Genomic DNA, 26,966 nt, shown 5'->3' with positions numbered 1-26,966 from the left:
GTATCAGATACTGGATACAGATGTGATGCTCCCAAATAGGACATGATACTGTATCCATATATGAACTTATATTTGTGCTGTATCTGATACGTCTGGTGCTGTATCCAGTTTACAGTTTAAGAAAAGACATTCAAAATTTGCCAAAAAAGAAACATAAAAAAATTGCTTGCACACACACATACAAACAGTTATACATATACCTATATTTAAATCACTTAAGACAAAACAATATATAACAACATAACTATTATAAACGAAAATATAAAAATTGAAATGTATGTATATATATTTTTCACAAGATGCTGCCAACGGGGCAGCTCCTATAAATTAACATAGTCTAGAATATGACAGTGCCTCTGAAGAGGGGCAAAAGATTACATTACAGAAGATGGTGCATTCCCATCTCTAGGCCTATAATGTATCAAGAAATGGAGATCTGAAGCCAATTCAGAGACCCTCTCACCTATTGTGGACAAAGGAGGGAATCATGATGGTCCAAAAAGAAGTTGAGTGTTTCTAGATTATATTGGACTAGCCTGTCTTGGAATAAATTCACAGCTTTTCTTGATTCCTTGCTCGTCTGATGGGTAGTAACGTCAAAGGCACCACCAATGGAACCAGACTTGTTGAAATTAGAAATCACCTGTATTGCTGCCCCCCTGAAATGGATGTCGATAAAATGATTCGCAGCCAGTTTGGCCTGATGCTTCTTGCCCACAACCAGTACCCAATTTGTCAAAAATGGCTCCTACAGTCAGCCATTGTGGATGTGGATGCCCAGGAAAGCAGTAGCATCAACAGCGTTTTTGATAGCCATCTCCATCTCTGTCAAATCCACATTGACGAGTCTGGGAGCTTGGAGGAAGCATCCTCCGAGATGCAGGAGCAGATACAATTCAAACCAAGAGATGGTTTGCCATTTTGATAGCCCAAGCAATCGATGTGTACTGTAGATATAGAAGAAACCATACAATTCCTGATGAGATCTCACAGAAGGATATGGCCAGAGGTCCATTGATGCATTTGTGCCAGAGAAAGCAGGGAGGAAAATTGATGTTTGTGTGTGTGTGTATGTTTTGTACCTCAGATGTATAAATAATTGAATATATTTATATTTTTATAATTGCTGTATATAACTGTATCTTGTCAAGGGATCTTAAAAATTTTCTGTATCTGTATTTGATATCATATTTATAATTGCTGTATATAACTGTATCTTGTCAAGGGATCTTAAAAATTTGCTGTATCTGTATTTGATATCATATCCATAACCAATAGGACCAATACCATATCTGTTTCCAGTCAACTGTGACCGTGAGAACTCTCTTTCCTAACAAAAAGGTATCTTTCAAAACTTATATAGTCTCAGACTTCGCACTCATTCTTATCTGTCATTCCTATTTCATTTAGAAGTTTCTATCTGGAACAAAATAATAGAAGCAGCTGCTGTCATTGTTATCAAACTATGAAATAAGCCCTCAATTAGCTTCATTAAAAAAATTATTTCACAAATTTCACTTGTAATTCCTCACCAAGCAGTCCTTTCCAGTCAGAGAAGCTGAAAGAAGACAGAAAGGGATATTAAAATAATATTGTAATATTGATAAAATTGTCATCTTAGTCATTTAGTTAGTATTTATAAACTTCCATTTATGTCTATCGTCTTTAGTTAGTTTTAGGAAGTTTCCTTTCTATCTTATGTGTTTCTATTCTCGATCGTTTTCGTTATGGAAGGATCGTTTTGTAATTTTCTATATAAGGAGTATTCCTTTCCTTAATTAATTCCAACATCAAATTATCATTTCATGGTATCAAAGCTTAGGTTTTTTTTGGCAAATATTTTTAGTAAAATATTCGTGGGTTTCCTGATTTTTTGTGTGAAAAAAATCATAGAAGGGTTTTGTTTGATTTTTTCCACAAAAATCAAGGAGTTTTTATTTCCGTTTACTACTCGTGATGGCTGCGAGCAAAGTGTTTGAACAGTTTAAGGGGTTTTATATGATTTTCGCCTCAAAAATCGTGGATGGGTTTTCTAAGTTTTCTCCACAAAAAATCATTGAGGGTTTTGCACGATTTTCTCTTCAAAAATTGTGGTTTCTTTGGTTTTTGCATGATTTTTCACACAAAAATCGTGGGTTCTTTCTCTACTAGAGGGTTTTCTGATTTTTTCCACAAAAAATCGTGAAGGGTGTTGTTTTTTTGGTTTTTTTATTTTTTTCCAAAACAAATCATGATGGATTTTTTGCGTGAGTTTTGAGAAGCTGATTTCGGTGTCTCTCGATAAAGGGAGGGATGGCTTTGTTACCCAAGATCATGTTGGAAGGATTGTGGTAAACTTGGTCATACGAAGAAGTTTTGCAGAAAGCGGTTGGTTGATAAGGATCATTGAGGGAGGGTCTCAACAACAGGCTCATGTCGTAGAGCATTCTAAGGAAAAAGGGGCAGCCTTCTATGCATTTGTGGTCAAATGACCTGCAAATTATGTCACATCTTCTGTAGGTAGTTAGTAGAATGACATTAAGGGAGGGTATTAAAATAATATTGCAATATTGATATAATAGTCATCTTAGTCATTTAGTTAGTATTTAGAAACTTCCATTTGTGTCTTTCGTCTCTAGTTACTTTTAGCAAGTCTCCTTTCTATCTTTCGCGTTTTTGTTCTTGATCGTTTCCGTTATGGAAAGATCGTCTTGTAATTTTCTATATAAGGAGTATTCCTCTCAATTAATTACAACATCGAATTATCATTTCAAAGGGAGTGGAAGAGAAGAATATAATTCCCCACCCTTGCTTCTCACACATATCTCTTTTCCTCTCACCCCACACAGAAGAGAGAGAAAGCGGAACAAAGATTAAAAACCACTTGGGCCTTATCTCTTCTGCATTTCCAGTTTACTCAACCGCCTAATAATCCAACACCAAATATTTATGAAAGGAATGAATTCTATTATCCAAGTGAAACCTCATTAACAATCAAAATGGAACAACTCTTTTCTGTTCTTAAATATGGCTCAAATATAAAACATAACCACTACCTTGTCAATTTTAATCTTCTCCTTTTTACATCTTGAACATATAAAAACTAATTTGTATTCTCACTTACATCTACTCCACCATCAGAATAAGAATATGAAATGATGCAACAACATTGGAATTGGTTTCTTGGTCTCTGCAGAATCGTAGATTACTGAAATCACATGTACCTTGCAATCTTAAAGTTCTTTTGTGCATTGGCCTTAGCATAGTTGACAAAAAAGACGTAAGCACACACACACAAAAAATAATTAATGAATTGAGAGAACACATAAGTCTATTCTGATTATTCTGATTAAATAGGTCATATGAGCCTCAAATGCACAAAATTTAAGATTTCAATGATTCAAAGTATAAACAAGTTACTATAAAATTATTATGATATTCACTTTGCTTTTAAAATTTGTCAATAAAATAGTGAAATACAATCTACATCATCTTCCTCTTCCTAGCACTAGTACTTTTGAGCCTCAAACTAGAAGTTAAATCAGAATAATCATGAGGAGTGAATGATTCCTCAAGCTCAAGTATGTCTTCCTCCAATGCCTCTGCCACTACTACTTATTTCTCCAATTCAACAAGATTTTCATCAGTTAAATGATTTTTGTTTATTTGGTAGTCCAATTTGCAAATGGATTGCTGCCATCTTAGTTGATGACATCATGAGAAGGACATTTGACCTTTTTGGTTCAAAGGCAAAGGTTGTACTAGACAAAAACAACATCATTGGGTTGCTTTTAGGATAGCCTACTTCTCTTCTTGTAGTGAATGCTCTCAAATATTCTCTATTAGTGCTCTCTTCTAGAGTTGGGACAGACCATGAATAGCTAGCTTTTGAAAATTTCTTAACCATAAATCTTTCACCACAAATCTGTAAATAAAACATTTCAAAAAATAAATCATTAAGTAAATGTTTAAAACTCAAAACTTCAATTTTCTATTAGTAAGCTAAAAATCAAAGAATTGTTTTTTTACGTGGCTGTTGGTTTTCACTCCTTCAAATGACTTCAAGTGATAGAAAAGCCTCTCTTTGCACCCATGTAGGCCTCTTACTCATTTAGAGTTTTTTCTTTAATGTCTTTGTCTATTTTCATCCTCTCTATGCATGATATACGGCTTGCTACAATCTCCTCATCAACCCTAAAATGTATTAGGAAATTAAAATTATGGGTTTAGTAAGCCAAAGTCTGTATTGGCTAGTGGAGTTAGTTTCTATCTATGATCAATGACGTGCCAAATGATTTCATAGTTTCTTTTGCTACCACCATAGCAATGCAAAATGGCTTATTTGTCCCTATCCTGGCCTTATAGAGATAAACCATTAGTAGGTCATCTACATCCACCAGAAGCATAACCTTGACTAAAGGCTTTGTCACCTAAAAATGTGAAAATATTTAAAATTATTATTATTTTTTTTAAAATAGCAAATGCGTAATTCTTTATAAAACTTGTGTTCATGTGATGAGAAAAACACCATTTACATAAATTATTCTAGAGCAGCAAAAAACGTTGGGAGGAAAAAAATGGCAAACCAAAAGTATAAGATTTTTTGAAAAAATTGGGAAAAATTCTGTTTTTAAAAAAAAAGTAGAAAAAAGACAAAACTACTTTTTAAAAAAAAATTTAAGGGCATTTCCACAGCATAGAGATATTGGGAGCAAATAAAATAGAGACTAGAGTTGATTACATTCAGATCGCTTTCTAACCCATGAATTGTAGAAAATAGGATTTTGTTGTTTATATTCATATCATTGATTACATTACATTGTACAAAGCATGCTTCGTAATGCATAAATAATAACTAGATCGTTACAATTGACAAAATTTCAATTACAATATAGTTTGTACAAACTCAACCTATAAACTAAGTACAAAGTTTCAAAAAATCAAATGTAGCCAATGACTCTTGCTACTACAAATAGAGCTATGCTAGAGGGCTTTAGGTCCTGATGATGTAGCTCTTAGTTCGGAGCCTCTCCTAACTCGTTCAACCATATGACTATCCAAGTTGGCCTCCAAGATCTCAAAATCCTCAAGTTCAAGGAAGTCATTAAAAAGATAGTTTTCCTTTGCTGAGAAAACATCATAAACTACAAAACGGGTGTCAATTGGTTCATATTTGTGATTTAATAGCTCTTAGTTTGGAGCCTTTCCTAACTCGTTCAACCATATGACTATCCAAGTTGGCCTCCAGGATCTCAAAATCCTCAGGGTCAAGAAAGTCATTAAAAAGATAGTTTTCCTTTGCTGAGCAAACATCATAAACTACAAAATGGGTGTCAATTGGTTCATAATTGTGATTTAATAGTACTTGCAATTTCTAGAATAATGTGAAAGAGAACTATATTAAGAGTGTGAAAGGGAAATTATATGAAAAAGGAAGCAATTGCAAAGTTCAACTTAATAGGTTTTGAATTAAATAGCTCAAGATAGAGTAATAGAAAATGCTTTTGAAAGAGAATCTTACATCTCAAAAGACCATAAATTATATTGGAATGTTTTCATTGATAACTATTTTTGTAGGTTTGTAAAACAATAAAGGGAGTGTTAAATACTTTTCCATTAGATAATAAAAACCTGCTAGTACAAAAGAAGAGAGCAACTTTTTGAGCCATAGTTTTTGTAATGGATGCCCCAAATATTTTTTTTGAAAGTACCCAACTGTTGTATGAAGGTTCAGTGTTTGTATTTTTTCTGATTTGTTTGTTTGAACTTCTCACATGCCATTCATGATATAATAATGCAAAATGGAATATAACAATTTGCAAGAAAGCATACAAATAACTCACTAAGTAGCAGCATTCAATCCTCCAATAATCAGATTTTTTATTATTGATATTTCAAGAGCAGATTCCAAACATATATGATAGATTTTTAAAGTGATTTCAGACCTGGGAATTGAGGCATAACAGGAACATATCAAACTCCACAAAGCCAACGCACAACAACAAGTGCGACTCTTAATTCCCTTCAATCCCCAACCTCATATAACTCTGAATCTTAGTGGTACTGTAGCAATTTCACTATTCACAGGTACTGTATCAAAATCACTATTCACGGCTATTGTATCGAAATCACTAATCACGGCTATTGTAGAGAAATCACTATTCATGGCTACTGTAGCAAAACACTATTCACGGGTATTGTAGCAAAAGGTACCAACGTTTGATCTGCACTTCAAACCCTTGTAAAAACTGTATACAAACTCGCCAATGAAGCCCACTGTGTTCCTTGGATGTGTTGGTGCAATTATTTATTAATCTTGGATATAATTACACTTTACTTAAGTTTACTTAGGTACATGCATATCATAGTAGTTTGTATATGAGATACCTAGGGAGATGTGCTACATTGGGAGTGTGTATGTAGGAGAATTTCCACCTTTTATGGTGTGATCTTGTTATTACTCTATCATATCCACTTATTGTGGAGTGATAATTCCACGTTCAGTGGGTGATCCACCTAATGTGGAATATTTTACTATTGCTCCTACCTATGCCTACCTACCCTTGCATCTCATTGAGCCACATGTCATCATTGTGTGCTCTCTTGTCTCTTAGCCTTGCCTTTATAAACAGACTCATCTATATTGTATGTAACAATAACTTTTGATGATCCAGTTGATCAGTATTTTGCATCTTGATTAGAATACAGTTTATTCTTATCAATCTATTTTGTCTCTCTATTGTGCTATCAATTGGACTCTAGATCTGGGCAAATTCTCACATGGTAATTAGAGCCATTGGTTTGCCAATTGAGAGAAATTTAGGGTTTTGTGTTTTGGAGCTTTCTATTGCAAGTTATTATTGGAGCTTGTTGGGTCAAATCTGAGGTCACCATTGGATTGAGGAGGTTCGAGAAAGTCAAAATCGCCTTTTGTTTCGTCCAAATCTAACATCCGAGACCAAATCTAGAGCCGTTTGAAGGTGGAGGGTGGTGACTTGTCCCGACAGCGATCTGCAATTTTGGAGCATTTTTGGCCAAATCCCTCATCGCCATTGCGCTCAGAAGGCCCAAAAACCCCAAGATCGATTGTCAATTCGTCGAAATCGGCCTCCGTTACCCCGAGTTGAAAAAGTTTCCCCTCCCTGACCACCGTACGGATTTGCAGGTACATGTCTGATTTTTTTTTTTTTTAAATTATTATTTTCTATTTTTATTAAATTTTTCAGAAAAATAAATATAAAATTTAATTGAATTTATTAAATTTGTTTAGGGGGGTGGGGGCGTTATTTATTTAAAAATCGAATTTTTTTTTTTTGGGGAGGGGGGGCATTTATTCCGGGGCCCCCAGGCCGTGTAGTTCACAGGTACCTGTGGCTCCCCGTAAGCCTTGCGGCCACCCGTAGGCCCTGCTACGTAGGGTACCTGCGGGTGATGCAGGATGCTCTGCGGATCCCGCAGGGGCTTTAAATTTTTTTTAATAATGTTTTTTTAATTATAATTTTTAATAAAACTTTTAACAAGTTTTTTTAAATATTTGAAATTTTTTTAAAAAAATCACTTACGCCTTTTTCAATAGTTTTTTTAAAAGTTGAAAAATTAAAAAAAATCATGTTTGTATTTTTTCTTTATTGGTTTTTAATAAAGTTTTTTTTTTCATGGTTTTTAATAATTGTTTTTAATGAGATTTTTTAAATCTTTTAAAAACAAAAACTGTTATTTAATAAGCAAAAATGGAAACACTATTTTTTTCTTGGACACCTTCATACCTATCTTGCAGCGCTTCCAACTGGCAGTCAAGGGGGGGTCAGTTGCTCCTTTATATCTCTTGGCGACATCCCTATCGAAGGCATCTTCATCTGCAGTATTCAATACGACATCTTTTTGGTGGCATCATTTTCATGTTTCCAGCTTTGCACATATTTGATCATGTTGTATGCTCTTGCATGAGCTATGTTGTAACGCACTATCATAAAGTGCCACGCCTCTTTGTATCTTGTTTTTCATGACATTTGATGTAATCCTCTTGTACACGTAGATTAGGAATATCTTGTGAGACTTGGTGCATGGCTCCAGTTGAGACTTAGATTGTACATATTTGTGCATGGCTCCCGTGAGACTTTGATTGTACCAATATTTCTGCTATTTACGAGTATTCAGTTGATGCTTAAAGCAGGTTGTCTCCATGCTTGATCTTCATTTTGTTGCAGCGAGTGATTCATCGTCATCGACATTGGTACTTGGTTTTGTCACACTCTGACATTATTGGTGCAGCATTGGCTAACTTTCTTCTTTATGGGAAGGTATAATGGTCAACATCATTGGACCATCTTTGCAGGAGATTTTACATTGAGGGGGGGCTTCATGGTCTCTCTTCTTCATCTCTCTTTTGGGGGGGAGTTCTTTCCCATGTGGTTTTTCTCTCTTTCTCCGTTTGTGAGAGATTGCATTGGTTTGTGTGCATTTGCATTTGTACATGGGTACCTAACATGGCCTTGTAGCCGGGACCCATCTTGCATTGCTTAGTTGCATTCCCCTAAGTTGCACTTAAGGGTGGGGGGGGGGGGGTGTTAGTGTAATTATTTATTCATCTTGGATATAATTAGACTTAAGTTTACTTAGGTACATGCATATCATAGTAATTTGTATATGAGACACCTAGGGAGATGTGATACATTGGGAGTGTGTATGTAGGAGAATTTCCACCTTTTATGGTGTGATCTTGTTATTACTCTATCATATCCACTTATTGTGGAGTGATAATTCCACCTTCAGTTGGTGATCCACCTCATGTGGAATATTTTACTATTTCTTCTACCTACCCCTACCGACCCTTGCATCTCATTGAGCCACATGTCATCAATGTGTGCTCTCTTGTCTCTTAGTCTTGCCTTTATAAGTAGGCTCATCTACATTGTATGTAACAATAACTTTTGATGATCTAGTTGATCAGTATTTTGCATCTTGATTAGAATACAGTTTATTCTTATCAATCTATTTTGTCTCTCTATTGTGCTATCAATTGAACTCTAGATCTTGGCAAATTTTCATAGGATGAAAACACCCCATAATCCTCCTGACTGTGTTTTCCAATAGCGAAGAGAATGCTGACGAAGAGGAATTTCGTCCTCGAAGCCCAATAAATCAGATTTCCAAGAAATCCAACAACATAATATTAATCATATCCAAGCATGCTAAATAGGAGCTCTTCCATCTCTTTTATAATGTTCTCTTAAGAGCCCATTCCTTCGTTTTGTCAATGTGGGATAAAACATAACTCCCTATATGTAACTTATGTCTCCAATGTATTATAAAATAAAGGGGACTCTTTTATTTAAATATTTCCCACAAATTATAGTCTTTGCATTAATAAAGTTAAATATTTAAATTTAACTTTATAAAATAGCTTTATTAATGCACAATAAATCATATCAATGATAGATAAATAAATCTTCTTGTCGATTTTAATTAATTACCATCAACATGTCATTGCTATTGGATGTCCAACCATGTCCAGAATGACTTACTATAAATAGTAAGTATGCCCAAAACTGCCTTAAAACCCCTCAGAAAGACCTGCATTTGAAACTGTCTAGGCCAAATGGCCTCTAACTCCCTTTAATGCTCTGGTTAGCCTACGAGGCCATGGGGAAATAGGCTAACGATAATATTATGCTATGAATGCTAGAAAGGGGACATTACAGTTTTAGCTATTATTATTCTTTTCCTTGATTTTGCATATAAGTGGATGATGGACTTAAAAACATTGGACTTTGAGTTGAGAATTTGAGAGATAATGGGTACAAGTTTCACTGAAAAATCAAAGCATGACGAACATTCCCTTTCAATGGGACAATTGGTGCTGAAATCTATCTAGATCGTTAAAGAGAAAAAAAATATGAGGCCTACTTCGGGAGGGATTAAGATAAGCCCACAAGCCTAGGGCATGACTTCTTTCAAGCCTTGCATTAGTTTGCCTGATACCCATTGAACATAATGGAATTCCATACTATATGTCTAGAGCATTCATGTATAGCTATTGTACTCCTTGAGCCTTTTGAACCTCCATGTATATGATGAGCCTAAATGGAATATAGTTCCCTAACAATGTAGGGCATGCATTTAAGCAATGCATTTCATCAATTAACAAAGCATTCTGCTTGTACAATATATGATAAATTTAAATATAACCAAATGATCCTTCATTTTGATATAAAATATTGCTACAATTCATTTTCTTCAGCACTTCAAGCTGATTTTTATCTTTTTGATAGGAACTATTTTGCTTCCAGTTCTACAATGTCTATATACTATTATGTATATACTTTTGCTTCCCATTTGATTATACAATTGTCAATGTCTATATATTGTTATGTATATACTTCTACCTCCCATTTAATTATACAATTGTCAATGTCTATGTACTGTTATGTATATACTGTTGCTTCCCATTTGATTATAAAATTGTCACTACCCTACCTGCTTGTCATTAACACTTGATGGGCAGCGTCAAATTGAAGCTCTAAATTATCACACTTTGTTAGCATCTAAAAAGGAAATTTGTCCCAACCTAACCTTGATAATCTAAACAACCACCTTGGTATTATTGTTGACAATTGAAATGTTAAAATTCTTTTGAATAGTCAGGATCACAAGAATATACAAACTTCTTTAGGTTGATATCAAGCCAATAGAGCTTCATTTTAGTTTAGTTTGGCTTTCTATATTTACTTTTGGCAAGTACTTTTATAGGGTTCTAATAGGTTAAAAAAATCAAATAGAAGCCTTAGTGTTTATGATGTTGTCTACTATTTCCCACTAAATTGTGTCGTTGGATTTATATACATGGAAAGCATTACTATGAGCCTAAGGCAAATGACAATAGTGTGGAATTTTGAGAAAAAAAAGGTACATCTCTTAACCATTCTATGTTAATGGCTTTAACATCAAATGTAAAAGCATACCAAAGAATGTGTCTCCATTTTAATGTCTTTAACATCTATTAAAAATATATGTCTATTGAAAGGTGCCTACTTGCAATTAGCCTCAACAAGTTTATGAAATATGGCAAATCTTTGATGGTGAACCACGTCCCAGCAGCTAGCACTCAGTTTTGTGCTAAAAGTCAATGAAAAAACCCAATTAAATAGTGATTTGTGTGGTTAGGGTATCATAATAGGTTTGTGGATAGTAAATGCATTTCGTGGGCAATTTAAACCTTTAAAAGTCGTTGAACATTGTTATCAAGAATTTTTGGGGGAAAAATTGTTTCAACTGGTGATTTTTTGAGGATTTATTTAATTAGGACACAATGATAAACAAATTTGACCTAGGATTATGAGTTGGGGCGGGAAACAACAAATACTAAAATTAAAAAATTAAATAAATTAACTTGTAATACATAGTTAGATCTTGGAGATGAGAAAGTAATGCTAAAGATGATAGGAATTGAATCACCCCAACATTGAATTTTGAGGGCTTGCTTAGGTGGTTTCCCTGAAAGCTATTAAGTGATTGTGCACTGATCTATCTGCTTTAGATCCATGCTCTTGTAGAACTAAAGTAGTGTGTGGACTTGAGCTTTTAATCCAAAAAAATGATCTCGCAAAATCGTGGATTATTGGAATTCACGATTCATCTTCTTTTTTTTGTGATATCTGAATCTATGTGAAGGACTAATAGTGTTTGAAAACACCTTTGGAAATTTGTTGAATTGTGATAGGCATGTTCTCTTTAGTTAGACCCCTACTTGGATTGGCTTTATGGCTCTAAGTGAAAGATTGAAGAAAAAAAGCAAGCATGCATGGACCTGAGATGATGCGTGCTAATGTAATGCTCTAATAGTTTGCTGTGATGATTTCATAACTGCTCGATGACAATTCCTTTGAGTAACCCTAGCACACTCCTAGATGATCTCCGAAATGATTTCAAATGAATGAATAAATGCCTTTAAATCTAATAACCAAGGACACACATCAACACAAATATGCACTAGATTGGCTCAAGACAGCTAATAGGAGGAGCAAACAAGATTACCTTAAATTTGAATTTTAGAAGTTCAGGATTTAGATTTGTTACTATTAACTTGACTTAGATCGAGTCTGTGTTGGAAATTATTGTCATTGATGTCAAAGGACTGAGTTAGATCGTGCATTATCATCGAGATTTTTTTTTTTTGATTGGTAAATACTATCATCAAGATATTGTTTAGCAAAGAAGGCAATTTAAATATATTAAATTGCATTATTTTTATTGGAGAAAAGACTCCACTGCCAGGACCACAACCAGCAATATAACCTTCGTGGGGAGAGTATAAAATATTTCACCAGAAAAATGAATGTATAGGAGTGCTAAACAATCTACATGAGCCTTGCTTATAAAGCAAAAGGCTAGGGGTGAGAGAACACAAGATAATGACATGTGTCTCAATCACAAATGAGAGTATGTAGAGAGTAGGTAAACACCAACTACACCACTACAAATATCAATGCACTTAGGAAATATTAAATAATGTTTTCCGAACAACAAAATTATTAATGCCTAAGTAAACTTAAGCATAGAGTAAATATTAATTTATTCCAACAATTTCAAGGTGATTCAAAGGCAAAAGTTTAAGCATATGCTGACACAAGTCTAAAGCTTAAGTTTATATGCTGGCCAACCTGCTTATTGGCACCCAAGACTATTAAATCTATGCTGGCCAACTTGCATAAAGTTAAATAAATTCATTTCTGCTAGGGGCAGACCTCATGCTTAAGTGCCTATTTCGTATGTTAAAATGAAAATAAAATAAATTATATTTAGTGGGCCAACCTCCATGATATGGGTACCCATTTTCTTAGGAAGTAATTTAAATTAAAATAAAATAAAATACCTTGGCCGACTTGGTTTGAGGGTGGATGTAACCGTTTGAGCATGTATATATTGAGGATCTTTAGCAGGTTAGAATGCAAGAAGTCATTGAATATCTTTCAGATTAAGAGAAGACCTTTGAGGGAGAATTGGAGCAGATTTATGAGACATAAAGATCAGATATAAAGGAGAGCTAAGAGCAGACCTGAAGAGGAAATAAAATTGCAGTGATTAAGGAGATTTTGTCAAGCAAAAATAGCAGATTTTTGGAGGCGATTTGTAGAAGAATTATTGCAGACCTAAGGGCAGACTTTGAAGATAAATTATTGTAGACTTAAGGGCAGACCTTGAAGATGAATTATTGCAGACCTAAGAGCAGACTTTGAAGGTGAATTAATGCAGACCTGAGAGCAGGTTTTGAAGGAGAATTATTGCAAGATCTTGAGCAGAGATATTGCAGGTTTGTTGATATATTTTAAGCAGATATTTGAGTGAGTTAAGGCAGATCTTGAAGATATTTGGAGCAGCTATTTAAGGCAGATTTGTAGCAGAATTGAGAAGACCTGATTCTTGCCTGTAGAGGTTGGCGCCTTTCATCAAAAGAGATTGGTGTCTCTTGCTGAGTTGGTGCTCAGTTGTAGTGTTTGGTGTCTCTACTGGGTTGGCACCTACGAATCATCTTAAGGGGATTGGTGTTACTTATAGGTTGGTGCCTACGAAGATTGCAAGAAGTTTCCAATATAAGCAATATTTTGCTGTGGTTTTCTCCTGCAAGGGTTTCCACGTAAATCTTGTGTTCTTGTGTTCTTAATTGCTTGATCTTACATTTATGTCACTGTTGTGGATGATTAAGTTTTGAAGTAATGCATTTGTGACTAATCAAGTTTTGAAAAGTAAAAGGTTGTTGTGAGTGCTCTTTAGTTTGCACCTGCAGATTTGATCCAAGGTGATCAAGATTAAATATTTGGGGATGAATGTTAATTGGATCAGGAGATGGGAATCTTATGAGTTGAACTCATGCAAGACTAGGGCACTTGTACATTTCTTAATTCATTTAAGGACACTCTAATTAGAGTAGGCCCAAAACATAAGGGAAAAGGGCATGGCGATGCAGTTTTCACCATTATGTTTTACACCCACTTTGATGTGCATGCAAACTACTAGGTGGATGCATGCCAAAGTAAAACAAGCCATCAACATTGAAGTTGGACATTTTTTACATCAAGGATACAAATTTGTGTAAAGTAACATACCATTCTTAAATTCTTTTCACAATGAGTGTTCCATAGTAACTTGAACAACAGAAAAACACATGTATTGAGTAGCATTTTTCAAGCATTTAAAAATGAATAGAAATGCAACTTGCTAAAAGCAAGTATGTATGAAATTAGTAAAAGTGAAAGGATAATGACAAGAGAGTTTGCTTATAATTGAAAGTGATAAAAGCTCTAGCTATGTAGAAAGGACAACAATCAAGTGGATAAGATGCCAGAGGACTCTAAAGGAAGATTTTAACCCTACAAACAGTTTAATAAAAGCTCCCTGCAAGGTGGGAATGATAATGAGCTTGTCACTACACAATTACTCACAAAGGAAATGTTAGTGACATATATTGACCCTACCCCCAATTGGTTGCATACAAAGAATGCAAGGAATTGGGGTAAAGGAGAAAACAATATGCTAAAAGCAATTAAAACTAAGAGGTATCATCATAAGATAACAATGTAAAGGACATAAGGAAGATGTGATCATGAAAGTGTATATAGCATGGAAAAAGGCAAGATGCCCCCATTGTTGTTTCCAATGAAGACAAACAACAGTATCCATAAACGATAGATAAAAAATCATATACATACTAGAAAATGTAAGAGATGAGCAAATTAAATATCATAAGCATGGTAAAACATAGGAAGACAATTGGGAACATGTGGAATCATAAGACAAATAATAGTAGCATATAAGCATGGCAGGGATCATAAACATAAAATCAAAGGATATAAGAAAGGTACATATTATAGATATGGGAAAACAAAGGAACACAACTAGGAACATGTGGAATCATTTGTAGAAAACATGGTAACAATGAAACATATAGGAACCAAGCAAGGAATGTAGAAATATAGGAAAGCATAGGAGCTAAACAAGGAGCATTAGAACATGGATAAGCATCTAACATAGGAACTAAAGGAAGCACATAACAATCACAACGAGGATGCCCTCCAAGTGGGGGAAAAAGCATAAAGCGTAATATAAAAGGTCAATGATTATAGGAGATTGACAACAAACCAATGCATAAATGAAATGGCCAAATCGCAAGGTTACTAGGAGATGGGGGTACTTGGAGACTCCAAAGCCTGGTACCAGTATTAGTACAACTAATTTTAAAAAATAGGAGATGGAGGTACTTGGAGATGCCAATTTCTTTAATAATTTAATAATTTCTAGAAAATATCATGACATAGAACTTTGAAAAAAAGAACAATGGTAAAATTTAACATTAACGTCAAAGTCTAAATACAAAAATGACAAATGTCATTGTGTCAAAGAGTTCAAAACTCACATAACAAATTTCATATTAGATTATCATTACATATTGAAATTCAAAAATATTGATAGTTTGATGCTAATACACATGCCAAAGGATAGTGGATGCCTAGTTATGAGAAATTTTGTCTTGTTCTTTTGAGAATGGAGAAGGTTTGCATTGATGTGTCCATATAAGATATTTGAGAAGGCTGGAGATACTCAGTGGCTTCTATTATATCCAATAGTTGAATTGATGTTATGTAGAGATCTCTTATTACCATTTTGGTGACCTCTAAAAAAGAACAACGGTTAGTAAATTATGACACTACAAGAAAATGAATTGTACATCATTGATGAGACTTTCTGGAGAGGCAATTGAGTAGATTGATCAAAAGACTATAATGGCTATCTTTTTCATTAATAATAGATGAGTAATGGTGATTTTGCAAGAGTGATGATAGATGATAAGAATCGAAGTTTTTTACAACACCTTATGCCCTAAGTTTTCTTGCGGGAGACGTTAATTTTTTGGTTGGGAGACTTCGGAGATGGCTACGAGAAGAACCTTGTGCGTTGGAACATTTTTGGGGACGTCTGTCTCTACTCCAAGACACGTCTTAGGAAGTAGGAGATGGGTCTCCTAGCAACTATGCCAAATTGTAAGGAGATGCAAGGAAGGACTGGCATGAACAACATAACACATAGCCAAAGTCACTTGTGTTAGCATGCTCCACTAAAAGCTTCTTTGTGTCATCCATATGTTATCTAGGAAAATGGAAACATAGACATAAAGCTAATAAAAGAAAGAAAAAACACAAAATATTGCAAGCAGTTATAAGGAAAAATGAGAATATCTAATTAATATGATCATACCCATCGGGTGCATATAATATGCTTGGAAAATGTATCATTGAAATTAATGACCCCATGGAACTACCATGTCATTGTGAAATGTGCCCTCAAGATTGTGATGCAAAGATACCAAATGTGATGTAGTACGATTGGAAATAATCATTTCAGATATTATATCATATGCTATGTGAAAAGAAGCTAAGATTGTGAAAACACTTTCTACACAAATCTATGAGGAGACATGTATAGAAAGTACAATCAAACAATCACATGAAAGAATATAGACACAATAAATTTGTTGCAGAATGATGTATCTTGGGCAAACCTTTTTAGGAAAAAACTTAGTTTCCAAACTCAAATCAGTTGTATTCCTAATAACAATAGCCACAACTTCTAGACTCAAGCCTTCACAGGAGAAATCATTAGCAAATCAGGAGAGTTTTGGTAGCATAATGGTACCTGCATGTACACTATGAAACCTCAATCTCAAGCATCGCATAAATAGGCCATGAAAACATGAGCAGTAAATCACAAACCATGGGCCAAAACCATGACTCAGAAATGATGCCCAAAACATGGGCCCAAATTTCAATGACAAGTTCCAAAGGAGTCCACTATCTTCTTAGTAGATTCTCTTACACCTATCATAAGCTATTATAACTTCATCATAACCCACTCTCCAAGTAATAGCACCACCAAACAGGCTAAAGACACAACTACCGGTAGATTTACTACCATTGCCATTTCCTTCCCAATTAGATTCCACATATCTTTGAATATCCATTGATTGTTGCAGGTCCTCCGAGACACCTCTCCCTGATAACATAAAGAATACATGGAAATACCTCGCAAATATTTGAAGACCTTTATTGCAACCTATTGATCTCCACTAGGATTAGCCATGAAACGGCTCAAGACTTCCACTATTTGGCCATTGTCTCATTTGGTGAAAACCATAGCATACATTAAACTACCAACTATGTTCGCATAAGGAACAGAAGACATATATTTCATCTCAATTGGTGTAGACAGAGTTCTGATTGACATTGCTGATTTGCTAATTTAGTCTCCATAGAAATAGGAATATCTGTTGGTTTGCCATTTGCTATATTGAAATGCTATAATAGAGATTTAACATGCTTATCTTGGCTCAGCGAAATCTTTTTGTTTTCTCTATCTCATTTGATCTCCATATCCAAGATGTATTTAGCCTCCCCCAAGTCCTTCATGTAAAACCATGCATAAAGCTTTTACAACAGAGTGCTCTAGTTGCAACATGTAAATTTCTTCCTCAAGTCATCATGGAGGAACTTTGTTTTCACATCCATTTGTTCTATTTCTAAATCAAAAGCTATTACAACAGATAACAAAAGCTTAAGAGATGTCAACTCAGCAATTGGAGAAAAAATCTCACGAAAGTCTATCTTGTCAACTTAGGAATCTCTTTTGCAACCAACCTCACCTTGTACTTCTCAATGCTACCATCCAAACTAAACCTATTTTTTGAAGACCACTACACCCAATAAGGTTTCCTTATAGCAACTAAACCAAGTCCCTTGTCTCATTCTTTTTTCAATGCATCCATCTCCCCATCCATGGCCAATCTCTAGAACTCATTCTCATCCATCTCCATGGCCTCTCTCACTTTTTGAGGTTCGTCAGTGCTCATAATCAAAACAAAAATGCATCTAAAATCAGGCAGGATACACCTCTTTGGTTGCATCCTTTTTCTAGTGGATCTCATCACAAGTTGAGGTGGAAGTTCTTCCTCTTTTGAACTCTTTAAGCTTGCCTCTTCATTAGGTCCATCATCATTTGGTGTAGCCATCTTGGTCTTTGGCGTTAGCTACACAACTAACTTAATAACCTACTTTGACTGCTCAATTGTAGGGGAAAATCTGATCCATCTAAAGATCACATTCCAACTATATAGAATTGTCTTGGTCATAGGATTTTAAAATTTGTACCCTTAGCCAATGAAGATACATTTTATAGCCCTATTATCTAACTTCGGATGCTTTTCCTTAGGCACATGAGTATATGCTTTGCAATTAAAAATTCAGATGTTGAAGTGAGCTTTTTATTTGTTCAAACCTCCTTGAGGGTTTTCTTAACAAGCACTAATGTAGGAGACTCCTTAATCAGGTAACATGTAGTACTAACTGCCTTTGCTCCAATCTAGACCCTTTAAGCACACTCTTAGTCTTCTCTATTAATGTCTTGTTCATTCTTTCTGCAACTCCATTCTGTGAGGAGTGTATGGTGTTCTCTTATACCTTTCTATGTTGTTGTCTTTACAAAATTTGTTAAAATTTTTCAAACAGAATTCTCCTCCATTATCAGTTTTCAATGCCTTGATCTTTTTATCAGTTTGGTTCTCCACGAGAGCTGTAAACTCACTAAATTGACCAAAGACCTCAGATTTGCTCCTACAAAAATAAACCCATGTTTTCCTAGAAAAATCATCACTCAATGAAACATAATATAGGGATCTTGTTAAAGAAGAACATCTATAGGACCAAATACATTATAATGAATAAGTTTTAAAATCCCATAGGATACATGAGAACTAGAGTAAAGCCAAACATGATTTTTCTGTCCATACATGTAATGTTCAGAAAAATCAAACTCGAGAACAATCAACAAGCCTTGCTACAAGATTTTTATCTTTCAAGGTCCATATACCCTTCTCACTAATATGGTTCATGTGTTAGTGCCATAACACAGTCTTCTCAGTGGTAACTTACTTTTGAGGTAAGAGTGTGCATAGGTACCGGTTGTGACCATTTCACACATTGCCCCATTGCAAATGGGGACCCCCTCTTTTTGCTCGTTTTTCGCTCGTTTTTCGCTTTCGTTTTAGGATTTTGTTAGATTGTCAATTTTCTGGATTTAGGGTCAAGCCTTAGGGTTTTAATTACCGTCTTTTTAGGCCAAGATCCAGTCAGTTTTGAGAGCTTTTGAGCTTCCTTTTCTAGGATGCAAATTTTGAATGCAATGAATTCGCCAGAATGGTCTATTTTCAAATTGGAATTTTTGAGTGCAGAGCTTAAATTTGTCTAAGTGTTGAAGATGAAATGTGAATTTTTGTCCAATTGAGCAATTTTGACCAAATTTTGACTTTTTTGATTTTTGATCCTGGGCATTGGAAATGATTTGTTTTCGCCTTGTGAAGTGATAAAACTTGTAGAATCATGATATTTTGGCCTGTAGGAGCAAAATCGCTCCTGTCCCTCAGTGAAGGACCGGAGCTCGTTTTCAAATATCTTACTATTCCTGCAGGGTCAAGATGAATTTCGAGTTGGAAGTGATGAAGAAAGGCGTGATCTTTCCGTTGAATATAAATTGAAGATTTTCACGAACACGGAAATGCCTCCAGGAGTAAAATCGCTCCTGTCCCTCAGTGAAGGACCGGAGCTACAAATCAAATATTGCTTTGTCCTGGCAGGATTTTGACAACTTGACGATTTGAAGAGGTCCAAGGGGAGATGTTTTATCAAATGAATATAACTTGAAGAGCAAACATGAAGAAAAATGGTCCAGAATGCCAAAATCGCTCCTGTCCCTCAGTCAGGGACCAGGGCGAAGTACATTATAGCTCCTGTCCTTCTCCAAGGGACCAGAGCGATATTCTTCATAGGGCATGTTCTGGACGAAAATCAAGCAAGTTATAAGTTTGAAGGCAAGAAACAGGGTGAAATGAACTCATTGAAGATAAATTGAAGATTACCAAATGTCAACAAGGGACCTCAAATGCCAAGTTCGCTCCTGTCCCTCAGGAAGGGACCAGAGCGATTTTTGTCTAAGACAAATTTCTTGCTAAGTTACAATCAAACCCAAGGCATGGATGAATGGAATGGAATGTTGCGAATCCGTTGAAGATAATTTTAGAGGTTAGCAATGTGATGTGGAGCCTACAAGAGCAAGATCGCTCCTGTCCCTCTCCAAGGGACCAGGGCGATATAATGGTTATATTGCCGTTCCTCCAAGTTCAGGACACTCCAAGGCGAAGAACAAGGTGGTGAGGACATTTTAAGACATCTCCATCAGGCAAGGATAGGCAACGTCAAAGATGCTATATGGAACGTGATGAACAAAGAACCGAGATCAAAGTTCGCAAATTTGACCAAGGACACAAGGATCGCTCCTGTCCCTCTCCAAGGGACCAGAGCGATGTTTATTATATTAGCCAAATCCCTCAAAAATCACGTAAGGTCAAGGTTTTGCAAGGTCGTATGAGGTCCAAGGCATGATTAGAAGGTGATATACAAAGACTTCAAACGTTAAAAGATCCTCAAATTGAACACAGAAGCTATATCGCTCCTGTCCCTCTCCAAGGGACCAGGGCGATTTGCTTGGGATTCTTCATTTTCCTTCAAATTCATGTCAAGCCAAAGTTTTTCGAGATCACACAAGGTATAAGGTGTCTTTTGAAGATGATATGCAAGAGTTTTGAACGTCAAAGTGTTACCAATTTGTGCAAGGAACTCATATCGCTCCTGTCCTTTGGACAAGGACCAAGGCGATTTCATTAAAACACTTATGATCCTTTAAATGCATGTCAAGGCAAGTGCATGTGAGATTAAGGACGTCCTTCAAGAGGCAATGAACGAAGAATCAAGGTTGAAAGATCACACATTTGGACTAGAGCTTCCAGATCGCTCCTGTCCCTCTCCAAGGGACAAGGGCGATAATCTTTCTAAAGTCTAAATGCCTTGCAAAAATCAAGTGGAACAAGCATGGAATGAACAAACAATGTTATTATTCGCCCTACAATGAAGATTAGAAATTAAAGATGCCAGGTCAAGGAGAAATTATGAGGATCGCTCTTGTCCCTCTCCAAGGGACCAGGGCGATATTTGCCAAGACACATGTTATCCTTCGAAGATCATAGCAAAATAAAATTGCACAAGGTCTAAAACGCCATTTGGAAGGCAATGAACGGAGAGTTAGAATCAAAAACGATGAATTTCAAGCTAGAAGACAAGGATCGCTCCTGTCCCTCTCCAAGGGACCAAGGCGATATCACATTTAAAGATATTCCTTCGCACAAACAAGTCAATCAAACTCGAAGGACCCAGCTAAAATATCGATTCGAACGTGGAGATGAAGACTTTGGACGTCAAAAATGCAAAGATTAAGACCAAATTGATGGATCGCTCCTGTCCCTCAGTCAGGGACCAGGGCGATGAGGTATGTATATTTCATTTTCAAATTTTGGCGCCCAAAACAAATGTTTTTTGAATTTATTTTAATTGCTAAATCGATAATTTTTGAAATTCAATAAATTAGCATTTAAATGTTGCGCTTAACATTTATTAATTATTTTGCCTTTAAAAAATCGAATTTGATAATTTAAAAACAAAGGCATTTAATTAATTATTAATTAAAAAATCAAAAGAGCGCTAAGATATGGAGGTCGGCCTTTATTACTTATTAAAAAATCGTTTAAAAATTGCTTTATTTTACCAAAGTCGGCCTATATGGTGGTAAGAGGTGAGCGCTATAAAGGGGAGGTGAAAATCATTATTTTCACATTATCATTTTCATCTCATATGCGATCAAAGGAAAGTGCGAATTGATATCCAAGGTGGAGCGAATTTCATTCCAAGCAAGGAGGTGCGAACTTGAGGTTTCCATTTGTGCGAGCTTGTCAAATCCATTGGAGATCACGTCAAAAAACTTGAAGGGTGGCGAACTTGATAAGAGGAACGTTGCTTTGAAGATCACGTCAAAGACTCAAAAGGTGGCGAAATTGATATTTTAAAAGGAGAGATTGCGTTGAAGACTATTTATACGTCAATTTTGCCTAGGCGAATCCTTTTTATTTTGCATTCTAGAGTTAGCTCTCGTTTTGAGGTATGGCGATTTGGTTTTATTGTTTTATTCGTTAATCGTCATAGTCTAAATTTTTTTGAATTTTGAAATTTTGAATTTTGAATTCCTAGCTCAATCGTTTTATTTTAGGAAATGATAACTCAAAGACTTATCATGAAGTTTCCTAAAATTTATTCTCTAATCTATGTTATTTATTGCAAAATCTAGCTTCTCATAATGAAATGTTGTGTAGGTATGGCGACCCTGAAGGCGGGAGCATCCACCAGTCGTTCAACTCTCATGAAAGAAGATCAAAAGACCGAAGAAGTGGAGACCAAGATCGTGTCGAAGTGGAGCAACATTGGAGATACAAACTTGGGTAACTTCAGCACGAAGAAGTTTCGAGAGGTCCCTTACATTGGCAAGCCATCACCTGTCGCCCGGAGAATAATCGAGAGTGGCATCCTTAAGGCGGCCGGCTTTCCTCCAGCTGTTCAGTGCTATGAGTTGATGATCGAGTGTGCTCGTCACTATGATCCACAGTCCAGAACGATTGTGTCCAATGAGGGAAACACTTTGGCGTACCTTTCAGAGGAAGCTATAAGTGAAGCTTTCCATCTTCCAGAGCACAGGGACATGATATACAAGAGTATAGAAGGAGCCATATCAATGTACGAAGATGATCCAGATGCTTGTCTAAGCATAATCAATAAGAACTGGTTACTCAAGAGTCGTCCCCATTTGAGCAAGGTCCCGAACACACCGCACAGGATTGATTTCCAGGAGGAGTACAGAGATTTGATTACCATGCTCAACCGAGTTACAGGAGCCCCTCATGCCTTCTATTTTGAGAAGTGGATGTTCTACTTCATCCAGGTGATTGTTCAAGGGAAAGGTACGATACATTGGGCTAGGATGATTAGCCATTGCTTGGACGTACAGTTGAGGAGACTCAAGGCTACTAAGTCCTTCCACATGAGTTCATACGTCATTTATGCCTTGATCAGGAGTGTTGAGTACACAGGACTACCTCACAGAGGAGTGATTGGAAGAGGACCCAGCGAGGTCAGAGCTTGTGATTCCTATGCCTACTTGCATCATCCGCCAGGGAGCAACTACAAGCTAGTTAATGATACCTTCACGATGCACATCACAAGGACGTTGCAAGGTGGAATTCACAACAGATTATCTCAGGATGCACAGGAATTCATAAAGAGGTACGGTGCTTGGTTCATTCAGTTTCCCAAGTTCACTTATATTAGAGTGCATGGATGTCCTTTACCTCCATACATGTTGCCGAGATATCTGACAGACAGAATTGTGTTACTTGAAGTAACGAGACAGTTGGCAGCATATGTAAAGGCATTCAGACACAGACATCAGAATGGAGTTCCAGTACCTATCATTTTGGGTAATTCAGTTGAGGTATGTCCTAATGCTTTAGCCATGGATGACGCAGAGAAGGAGTTAGCCTTGTATTCTTTTCCATCTTTTGCTTTGAGAGAAAGCTTTGATCCACATGGACATTTAGAGGAGACAGTCGGCAGAAAGTTTAGGCATGAGTACCAAATAGAAGATTTTATGATGAATCTCTTAGATGATCTTGAAGTGAAACGGAAAATGCATTCGAGATTGCCTTTGGATTTCATCAGGAAATGCAGGATTTACAGAGTGGCCGACCAAGCTCAGGACAGTGGCAGACATATCCAGTCTTCCTATGATCGAGAAAGCAAAACAATAAGGTTAGATTGGAATGAGCCCGAGGTCGTGGATTTAGATACTTTGATGGCACCAGTCTTGTCTTGTACTCGCAGATGGGTTGACATACAACATCAGAAGTTGAGAGAACAAGGCATAGCTATCACTTTCACTTTGGAAGAGAAACCAGCCGAAGGTGGAGCTAGTGTGAGTGAAGGCAATCCTAATCCTAGAAATTCAGGTGAAGGAAACCTTCGATGTGCCAGTGAGGGCAATCTCCATTCAAGAGGTTCGAAGAGGAAAGAGAGAATCATCCAAGAAGAAACAAGAGGCTAACAGAGATAGATCATCCGGTACATCTTCTAGACCAGAGAAGAGAACAATTCAAGTGGAAGATTCCATGGAGTCTATGGTGCAGAACGATAGGCAAGAGGAAGGACAGGCACAACAAGGGTCACCAGATGGATCTCTCCAAGATTATGATTTAGATGAAGATAAAGAGGACAATGAAATGACATCTCCTCCCAGACAAGAAGAAATAGTGCATAAAGAGATTCAAGTTCAAGAAACAAGATCGATTATCCCAGATTGGTTGAAGGAAAGATTAACCAAGGTGATCGTAGTTGAGGACGAGGACAATGCAATTGATTTAGAGAGCCTTGTTGGACATTCCCACGAAGTAGCAGAAAAGAGGAAGGCTACCAAGATGTCCAAGATGATTCGAGATGAGACTGGATCCAGGAAATTGCAGATAGCTACACCGACAGTAGACAAATATGAAGGTGAGATCCTAGCAGAAGAATATGATGTACAGACATTTGAGCTAGGACCATCTACAGCAGAGCAGACTTTAGATGATGCCACCGATTCATTTGAGGCATTGAAAGACAAGCTTAGAGAAGAAATGGAGAAGAACAGAAAGCTTGAGAGAGAGGTCGGTGCATGGAGGACATATTTCAGTCACATCAATGAACCTTTGGGACGTCAGGATCCAGCTAGATCACCAGTGCAAGCACTTCCACTTCAATCAATCAATGAGGCAGAAAGATTCAGGAACATGGTCCAACGTACAAGTAATTGGATGGATAGATCTCATACAGTGGCCATAGAATTTGTAACAAGGATGATGAAGACTATTCATCAAGCTATCCAAGTTCTTGAGATAATCCACAATTTGATGATAACAGTAGCTGCATTTGCCCATACCAAAGATGTCATCATTCCTGTCTTGAAGGTAATTAGACACACATCAAGGAAAGTTTTAGCGCAAGAGAAGATCTTGGATGGAGAATCTCACAGTTTGTTTCAGTGGTCAACCTTGCTCCATATGAAGAGTGTTTTCTTCGAGGACATTAGTGTTAGATGTGGCCAAGTTGAGGAGGTGATCAATCCGATCCAGGACAGAGTATTTGAGGTACTTTGTACCATTCTTGGCAGAAGGATCGAGGTCGAGACAGATGTGGATATGCAGGAATTGGAGGATAGAATCAAGGTCATCTTTTGCAAGGACGCAAATGTTACAGATGAGCAATATGATCAAATGTTTGCCACCATGCTCCTGATTGAAAGAATAAAGGAACTTGAATCTACTTGGGACGCAACTCTTCTAGATGCATTCGATCAGGTCATTCACTTAGAAGAGAGTATGAAGAATCTTCCCGAGATTCCAATTGCAGAAATCGAAGGAATCGTGACAAGATTCATTGCATATGCTAAAAAAGAATATTGGAAAGGGAATAAGATTCTAGATGAAAGGTTGTTATAGATGACATGGCATCTTATTTGTCATTGGTTTATGTCTCCTAGGTTTTTGTGCCAAATTTAATATTTGGCTATGTATTTAATATTGTTCAGTAAAAGGAGGCCATTTTGTAACAAACCCTAATTAGGGTTTAGGTGTCATGATCTTGTCCGTTGATCTACTTTCGATCTGGACCTTTCATTGTAATTGGGGATGCTATTTATACCCCCATTTTTCATTTCATTTGGTAATAGTTAATAGTCAATAGTTGATGTAATAGAGAAGAGAGATAGCTAAGAGATTAGAAGTTAGAAGCAATTTTATTTTGTAGCAAGATTGAGTTTTGAAGAGAGGAATTCAAGCAATTGTTGTACATGATGACTTGGAAATCAATAAAATATTGAAGTTATGGTGTTTTGTTGCAACTTTCTTGGTTATCTTCATGGTTGTTTAATCTACTTGAATCATGCTCAATCAAAGTAGTGTGTTAATTTGAAGGACATTGTGTGAGACTTGATCTTTGGTAGGATTCGTAATCCAAACCACTAGCTTCTTGCTGATTGTAGGAACGCCTTGCGTGGTCGACTGGAGAATACTTTGAGTCCCTTAATCTTCAATCATTATTGTATCTTGGATATGTACCTTCGTGGTAGTGTCTTTGATCTTTGATGTATTGAATATCATTTTGTTACCTTAGAAGATCGCATCGATTTCAATTGAGTTGTTATCTTATGGCAAAATTGAAGTTGGTTGAATCTTGCCAAGTCTTGGCCATACGAAGTCATCCTTAGGGTTAGGCTAGATTAGACCTCTTTCAAACCCTACTCTTTTGTTATTTTTTGAAAAGTTTCTTTAGTTTAGTAAAATCTTGAACTTTCAGAATGCGTAAGACCCCTTGAAGGAAACAGCAAATCACATCATACCGTTGGAAGCTTGTCCACACGTAGAGACCCTACTAACAGAACCTTGGAGTCTTCCTAACTGATCCTTTACGCGAATCTTCAGCAGTTAGAGACTATTTTCTCAAGAGAGGATAAGATGCCTATTGGTATTTTATTCTGTGTATGATGGTGTATAAAATACACGTCAACAGTACCCGAAATGATGATCATTAGAAGTGGAAACAAGGCATCTCTTTGCTGTAGGTTCCAGTGTTATAGGTGTAGATTCTACATATCTTGTCGTTGCACATAGATAATAATTATTGCACTATATGTAAGTACTAGCATCAAGAAAAAAGACAACCTGCACACCTGCAAATTTGTTTTATTGATAGATGACAGGTTTCGTGCCAAACGAGGGATTGTGTAGGGCGCAAATAATACCCTTGATCGTTCCATTAGAGAATTGAATCTTAACTTTTCCATTACTAACAATGTTGAGGTAAGAGTTGTCACTGAGGTAGACCTTCCCACCATCAAAACTCTTGTAGTTTGAAAAATCACTCCAATGGGGAGTTGTTCATGCATCTTCACATGCATGCATGGCCAAGGTTGCAACAAAG

General features: G+C 36.3%; 1 protein-coding gene across 1 annotated transcript in view; it reads left to right on the top strand.

The window, feature by feature from the left end:
• The window catches only part of LOC131048420 (uncharacterized), a 48,168-nt gene that overhangs the window by 19,939 nt on the left and 1,263 nt on the right, over window positions 1-26,966 (top strand). The gene's annotated exons all lie outside the window — the stretch shown is intronic.

Source organism: Cryptomeria japonica, chromosome 8 (assembly GCF_030272615.1).
Source record: "Cryptomeria japonica chromosome 8, Sugi_1.0, whole genome shotgun sequence".
Lineage (NCBI taxonomy): Eukaryota > Viridiplantae > Streptophyta > Pinopsida > Cupressales > Cupressaceae > Cryptomeria > Cryptomeria japonica.
The sequence above is the reverse complement of the archived record's forward strand: the minus strand, read 5'-3'. Positions and strand labels throughout refer to the sequence as shown.